The sequence below is a fragment of the Monodon monoceros genome, unplaced genomic scaffold, assembly GCF_005190385.1.
Source record: "Monodon monoceros isolate NGI ecotype Baffin Bay Population unplaced genomic scaffold, NGI_Narwhal_1 Super_Scaffold_21, whole genome shotgun sequence".
In the NCBI taxonomy this organism is placed as follows: Eukaryota; Metazoa; Chordata; class Mammalia; order Artiodactyla; family Monodontidae; genus Monodon; species Monodon monoceros.
The window spans coordinates 97,040,587-97,048,067 of NW_021703778.1; positions in this window are offsets into that span (position 1 = coordinate 97,040,587).

The following is a 7,481-nucleotide window of genomic DNA, read 5'->3' on the forward strand; positions in this document are numbered from 1 at the left end:
TGAAGTGTGAAGAGTTCCTAGTTTTGAGTATTAATGATGGCCTTTAAATTGCTGTAATTCCCTCATCAGTGCTACAAGGGAGATCTTATTCATGTAATTTAGAACCGAATCATGTATAGAATTTGGACAGACACTAAGTAAATTGCTAGACTAAGAGCACAGTTGACATTTCTTTCAAAACTGTTATTATGAAAAATTTACGGTATGACAAATCTATGCTTTTATAACCAAAATGGAGGAAAATAAGCACATAAACTTTCAACTAAACATTCTGTGACTCAGTTCTAAACTGTGATAGGGCAAAACAGATTCGAATAATCTAACATGGATGTACATCCTCAATTTTGAAGTTAGCTTTGCAAATCCGAAAGTTCTAGCTTTGGGGGAGGGGGCTGGGCCACGTGATGACAATATGGCCATGGCTTCGAGCTCTTGAAGGCCTCACACATGACCAGAAAGGCATAGGGTGGAACTTATCAGTACATTTTTAGATGATCCTGTGGAACTTGTTTCATTTCAAAAGTATCAGGAGGTTTGTCTGATTCACCCAACATGTTTCCCTGGGAGCTAAAAAAGCCCTGTTCTCTAGACCCTGAAATGGAGAGAGTAGATGAATCTAGTGATTGGTAGGTAACATGATCTGCCTTTTGTAGCAAGCCAGAAGCCAGATGTCCCCTCCCCTTTGATCTGAATAACACTTTAGGCTGCAGACAATAAGATTGGTTTTAAATTTATTGTCTCTTTGATTTCTGCATTCTAACGCTTTTTAAATTCTTTACACAAGACAGGGCTATATATAGGCAACTGGGGTGGTTCAATGGAGGCCAAAAAAATGCCAGTAGCTTTTGAGAAGTGCTGGGCAGAGCCTCGTGCATATTTTTCTGCAAGGAAACAAAGATGATTTACTTGAGGGTAGGAACTTTTTTCTTTTCCAGTCGTTTTACTCCAAAAGGAAGTTTCCTACCCCTGGTCCCAGCCAGATTTGTGCAAAAGTTCCTTGCAGAGCTCTCCTCTTAGTAAAGCACTAAAGCAGAAGAATCCAATTTAAGCGAAGGAACCTAAATCAGAATGTCTTCCTTCTCTAAGCCCTCTGTGACCTTCACCCCGGTTAATGATTTATTCCTGCCCTTGGCGATGCAGCCTGTTGTGAGGGAGTCAGCTGAGGCCATGAGCTCGATTTCATTAGTCCTGTTGAGGGTGGAGATGCAAATGTCTGAATCCAACCTCATCCCCTGAGAAGAGTTAAATGGCATTTGGGAATCTCCTTCAATTAAGCGTTAAGTGAGCAATGCTGAGCAGGCACTCAATCAAATGGGTAAAACCATTGGTCCAGTTCCTACCCTGAAGTGGATCAAACCAGACAACTGCCCCAAGAAGTCAGCCTGTTCTAGGAAGAGAACCAGGGGATGGCACGAAAAGGGGTTCACGTCTCCACATGTTTGCGTTGCAGCTTTGTGACCTTGAGTAAGTCATGGCTTCTCTTCGTCTCGGTTTTCTGAGCTAAAGGGCTGAAGGCATTCCTGAAAGCTTGATTACTAGTCTGAGGCAAAGGTGAAACGGAGGCTGAGATCTCGCGATACGTTCTCCAGCGCTCTGTCTTCTTCCTGGTAAGACTAGCGCAGCCTCGCTGCTTGTTGGTCGTGAGGAGCAGAGAGTGTTTTGTCTGTAAGAAGGCTTTGCAAATGGATACAGTCATTACGGCAAAATTCTGATCCTTCTCCCCAAGAATTCCCTGTGAACTTCTCCGGGAAGAAGGGACCAGCCATGGAAGCGCTCAGTGCCGTGAGGAATAAGAAAACATCGAACGCTGGTTTTCCCTGCGTTCTGAGATGCAGTTCACCTTTGCAGCGTGGGAGCAGAGTCCCAGAGGCTCTCCTTTGTGTCAACAGATCCATCAGATTTTCCAGGCCGTTTTCAATCAATTCCTTGGATATCAGGTATTAAGGTGGAAAGCACTTTTTCTCCTTTATGGTTATGAAATATGAACGATGGCCACAGCTGAAGCTTTTAAGTCTGATGGGGATGGCTCCCTAGAGAGACTCTTACAAACCTAAAGGATAGTCAGGAGGGGCTGTGAGGTTGGAAAAGCACTTAAAAAAAAAAATCTGTGAAGTCAGCAACTGCAGGATTATATCCTAATAGGTATACCTGAAGATAGATTCAGGATCAGTCATGGAAGTGTTGATGTTGCTGGATTTGCTCATGTTCTTTTTCCCCTGCTCATGTTTTGAAGAGAGGTCTCTTAACGTGACTGCTTCAAGGTGTCCTTTCAGACCTGGGGTCCACCTGCCTCTTCTTACACTTTCATCCTTTTTCAGGAAACTTAGAATTCTTTCTATCTGAATGAAGGCTTCCAGTGTGTTAAATGAATGCCAAGCATGTTCTAATTACATGATCTAATTACTTTAGATGGCCCGAGAAAGAACCGTATAGGGACCATGGCATTTTAAACCAAAGGCCCAGAACCTAAATTTGTACTCGATATCTGAGAGTGAGCCCCAGTTCTTCCCTCTGACTTCCAGTCTGGCAGATAGAATTGGGTGCTCTCCACGATGAGGTCTGGTCTGCAGGTGACATGGTGCTGTGGGCAGGGAATCAGGGTGCTACTTGAATTCTGCATGAGGGAGAGATCACTGCTGGGAATTGAGGTTTATAGTTCAGTGTGGCCTGTCCAGTCCTGGAATTCAAATGCACACGAGATTGCAAAGGAGCCTGGAAATTCCATTGTCATGCCTTGTCCTAGCCCCAATCAAAACACGAGGAAGGTAGCCAGGTGGCACCATTAAACTGAGATCACCTGATGTCCATAGATAGCATGGCGATATTTAAACATGAAATTTAAAGTGTAAAGAATATTCCAGTTCTACTGTCTTACAGTGTATAGCAACTTGTTCTTTTCTAAAGTGCTACCGTCTGATATCATTTGATTCCCATAACTTTGTGAGGTAGGGAGGTGAATGCACATTCGGCAGATTGAGAGATCAAGATTCTAAAAGGTCCGGTGACTTGCCTAAAGTCATAGAGCAGAGTTGTGACAGGAACCCAGCCTCACAATGCCTAATCTAGCGCTTTTGAACATTTTCATTAGTTTATTTTTGCCACAGAGTTGGATCTGTGTTAGTCTCCGAGGCTTCCTGGATTGGAATGAAATTGTGGCTTCTGTGTTTTGTTTTGTTTTGGTTCTTTTTAAGATTTCCTTTCTTTATCATATACATACAGAGAAACAGGCAAAACAAAGTTAAGTTTATTGAATCATTAGAAAAGAAAGACCTCTGTAACACTGCCAGCCTCCTGGAGTCCCTCTGCGAGTGCTACCTGGGGCAGCTGCATAGGCATGAGATAGCATTCTGGGCTTAGCAGGGCTCCACGCTTGGCTGAATGCTCTGCTGTCACTGTTGTGAAATTCTTAGTAATTTATGAACAAGTGACCCTATGTTTTCATTTTGCACTGGACCTGTCAATTATGTATCTGGTCATGCGCCTACCCAATCATGACCCGTCCCCCAAAGTAACCATTATCCTTACTTTGATGGGATGACTCTTCTCTACAGTTTATTACCACAGTATGCATATGTAAACATTATGGTTTAGTTTACGTGTTTTTGAAATTTATATAAACAGAACAGTATGGTATATTATTTTGTGTGTATGGCTTCTTTCAGTCAACCTTGTTTGTGAGTCTTATCCATGTTGTTTGTAGCTGTTGTTCATTCAGTCTCATTGCCATATAATATTCTGACATATGAATATATATCACAGTTTTTAATTTATTCCACTTTTGATGGAAATTTGAGTTTCCCCCCCCAATTCTGGCGATTATGAATAAGGCTGCTATAAACATAGCTGTGTATGTATCTTCGTACAAAAGTACATTCACTTCTGTTGGGCATTTACCTAAGATGAAATGTCTAGGTCAGAAAGTATGTTTGTTCAGCTGTAGCAGATAATGCCAAACTTTTTCTAAAGTAGCTGTCTCAATTTACATTCTCTCCAACAGTATAAGAGAGCTTCCTTGCTCTGCATTCTCATCAACAATGGGTATTGTGGGCTTCCCTGGTGGCGCAGTGGTTGAGATTCCGCCTGCCGATGCAGGGGACGTGGGTTTGTGCCCCGGTCCGGGAAGATCCCACATGCCGCCGAGTGGCTGGGCCCGTGAGCCATGGCCGCTGAGCCTGCGCGTCTGGAGCCTGTGCTCTGCAATGGGAGAGGCCACAACAGTGAGAGGCCCGCGTACCGCCAAAAAAACAACAAAAAACCAATGGGTATTGTCTGTCTTTTTAATTTCAACCATTCTGGTGGCTACATTAAATCACAGTGATAGCTCATTGTGATTTTAATTTGGACTTCCCTGATCAGTAATGAGGTTGAGTATCTTCTTTTTGAAAGTGTATTGGCCATTTGGATATCCTCTTTTGTCTAGTTTCTTACTGATTCTTGTATTATATTATTTGGGGTCTTTTCATATGAATTTATCATAGGAGGTCATTATGTATTCTGGATGGGAGTCCTTTATCAGAAATATGTACTGCAGCTGTCTTCTCCCAGTCTATGCCTAAAAGTAGGTATTGAAACTGTGGGTCAAGTCCGTTTTACCTGCCTTCACTAATCAAGGTAGTTTTAAGACTTGCATGTGCTCCAGGCAGCACGTAGCCTAAATAAGATGTTTGCCCGAGTTAGTTTCTAGGAACGTGGAGTCTCAGCTGCATCTAGTTTGAGCTGAGCTGGTTAAGACTGGATGGGACCACCTGCCCTCCAACTGGGCATGTGCCAGTGTCCGCTTGGTGACCTTTTGTATGTGCAGAGGCCTGTAGCTTAGTTATACCTGGGCAGAATGACAATTACCTTTTTTCCAATCACCTTTCCCCATGCTCCCCATTGCCCAGATCGTCCTGCTTCTTGATTGGTTATCCCATAAATACCCCAGATTTGAAATTGGTTTTCCCATTTCCATGCTTGGCTGCCTTGTGAATAAACCCTCTCCTTGTTGTAAACCTCCGTGTCTCAGTGTTTTGTCTTGCTGTGCATGGAGAAAGACAGACCTGGGTTGGTAAGAAGTTTGGCAGGCTAGTCAGGAGGTAAGTCCAGATACACATTTTGCCCGTGGTTTGTCAGCCCCTTACTGGTATTGGGAGCCGGTGGATGAGTCCAAGCAGCTACCTGGTCTCTTTGTTCCAGGGACTATCCTTTGGACTTCCCCAGTGAGGTGCCGTCGACCTTGGGTGCTTAGTTTTGTTTTACAGCAAGAGAGATGGATTTGGGGTTTCTGGGTTTGGAAGCATCTTTGGATGAGTAACTTTGTTAAAGAGCACCTGTGCCTAGATTGTTTTTGCAAATCCTGATCACACTGTGGGTTGGAGGCCCACCTGGTGGGATTTTGGCAGACAACAGAAAAGGTATGTTGAGGTACTCTTTACGCGGGGTAAAGGCCTGCAGCTGTGGTTTTTGGTTTTGGTTTGGGCTTATTTGCCCATGACCGTCTATGTCTGATTATCTTGTGTTAAGAATTGGCTATTGGGGATATAGATTCTTGGCTCCTGGAGCAAGGACCCTTAGAAAGATTTTGTTGCTGCGACCACGTGGAAGCAAGGCCCCTTCAAAATGGGAAAGTTTAATTTAATTCCCCCTTGCAACCCTCTAGGCTGCATTCTCCAAAACTGGGTGACTTTCAGTTACGCCACGTTTTCCTTTTGCATGGTTTTATATATATATACACACACACACACACACACACACATATATATATATGTGTGTGTATATATAATTTTTTTTGTATCACTGCATGGCCACAATATCATTTAGACTCTGGAGGAAAATACCCTGAAAGTGGATCCTTATATTACAGTACAATTTTGCAACTAGACTTATTTTGTAAATGAGAAGAAAAATGGGATGAAATATCTTACAAACAGTCTTTTTTTTTTTTTTTTTTTTTGCGGTACACAGGCCTTTCATTGTTGTGGCCTCTCCCGCTGCGGAGCACAGGCTGCGGACGCGCAGGCTCAGCGGCCATGGCTCACGGGCCCAGACGCTCCGCGGCATGTGGGATCTTCCCGGACCGGGGCACGAACCCGCGTCCCCTACATCAGCAGGCGGACTCTCAACCACTGCGCCACCAGGGAAGCCCCGGACAGTCTTTTATGTTATTAGAATAAATCTGTTTTGCTTGATTCTAATGAAATGGAGGCTGACTTGCTGTTAATTCAGTCCAACACTTCGACTGTTCCCCCTCCACCCATATATGATAGTGCTGCTTCTCCTTCACTGCCCCGTTCCTTAGCCACAGCCTCAGGCTTGTCGCCTTGCCCCCAGTCTCTGAGGACTGAGCAATAGGAATGGTCTACCCCCTCAAAGCTGCCAGGGCACTCAAGTTGGCCAGGGAGTTAACTAAACTCAGGTGGGGCAATATCCACGAAGGCAAGTCACACACACTGGGGGTGTGAATGCTGAGACTGGGCAGCCCATGAGATCGATCTGGGTCCACATCCCTTTTTCAACTTGGGATTTATTTAATTAGAAGAACAATATGCTGACTTGCAGAGATGACCCACAGAGAATGGAAAAGCTTTTTTGATCGATTTTTGCAACCCACAACCCAAACTGGGCAGATGTTCAGTATTCATTAAATACCCTCCTCACTTCAGAAGAATGTAGAGTGGGGCTGAATAAAGCTCGGGAGGAGGCATACTGGTTTCCTGCAGAAGCCTCTGGCAACCCCAGTATGGGCTGCTGCAAGCGTAGCTGTACCAACAGTTGGGATGTAATGCTGGGGACAGGCCAAAACTGGAACGCAATCGAGATTGCATTCTCGCGAGATGGTGAAGAAGGGTGCAGAAACCAGGAAGGCTTAATAAAATACGGGGGGCAAAACAGAAACCAAATGAGGATACTTCAGAATTTCTAGAAAGAGTCTTTAAAACCTATAGGCTATATACAGATACAGACCCCGAGGCCCCAGAGCATTTAAAGATGGTTAATGACTTTTATTGGTCAGAACACCCCTGATACACAGAAGAAACTGAAAAGGGTGGAAGGGGCTTTAGGAAGCCCCTGTCTCAGCTTGTTAAAATTGCCTTCAAAGTTTTTTTTTTTGTTGTTTTTACATCTTTATTGGAGTATAATTGCTTTACAATGGTGTGTTAATTTCTGCTTTATAACAAAGTGAATCAGTTACACATATACATATGTTCCCATATCTCTTCCCTCTTGCGTCTACCTCCCTCCCACCCTCCCTATCCCACCCCTCTAGGTGGTCACAAAGCACCAAGCTGATCTCCCTGTGCTATGCGGCTGCTTCCCACTAGCTATTTTATATTTGGTATTGTATATATGTCCATGCCACTCTCTCACTTTGTCACAGCTTACCCTTCCCCCTCCCCATATCCTCAAGTCCATTCTCTAGTAGGTCTGTGTCTATATTCCTGTCTTACCCCTAGGTTCTTCATGATATTTTTTTTTCTTAAACTCCATGTATATGTGTTAGC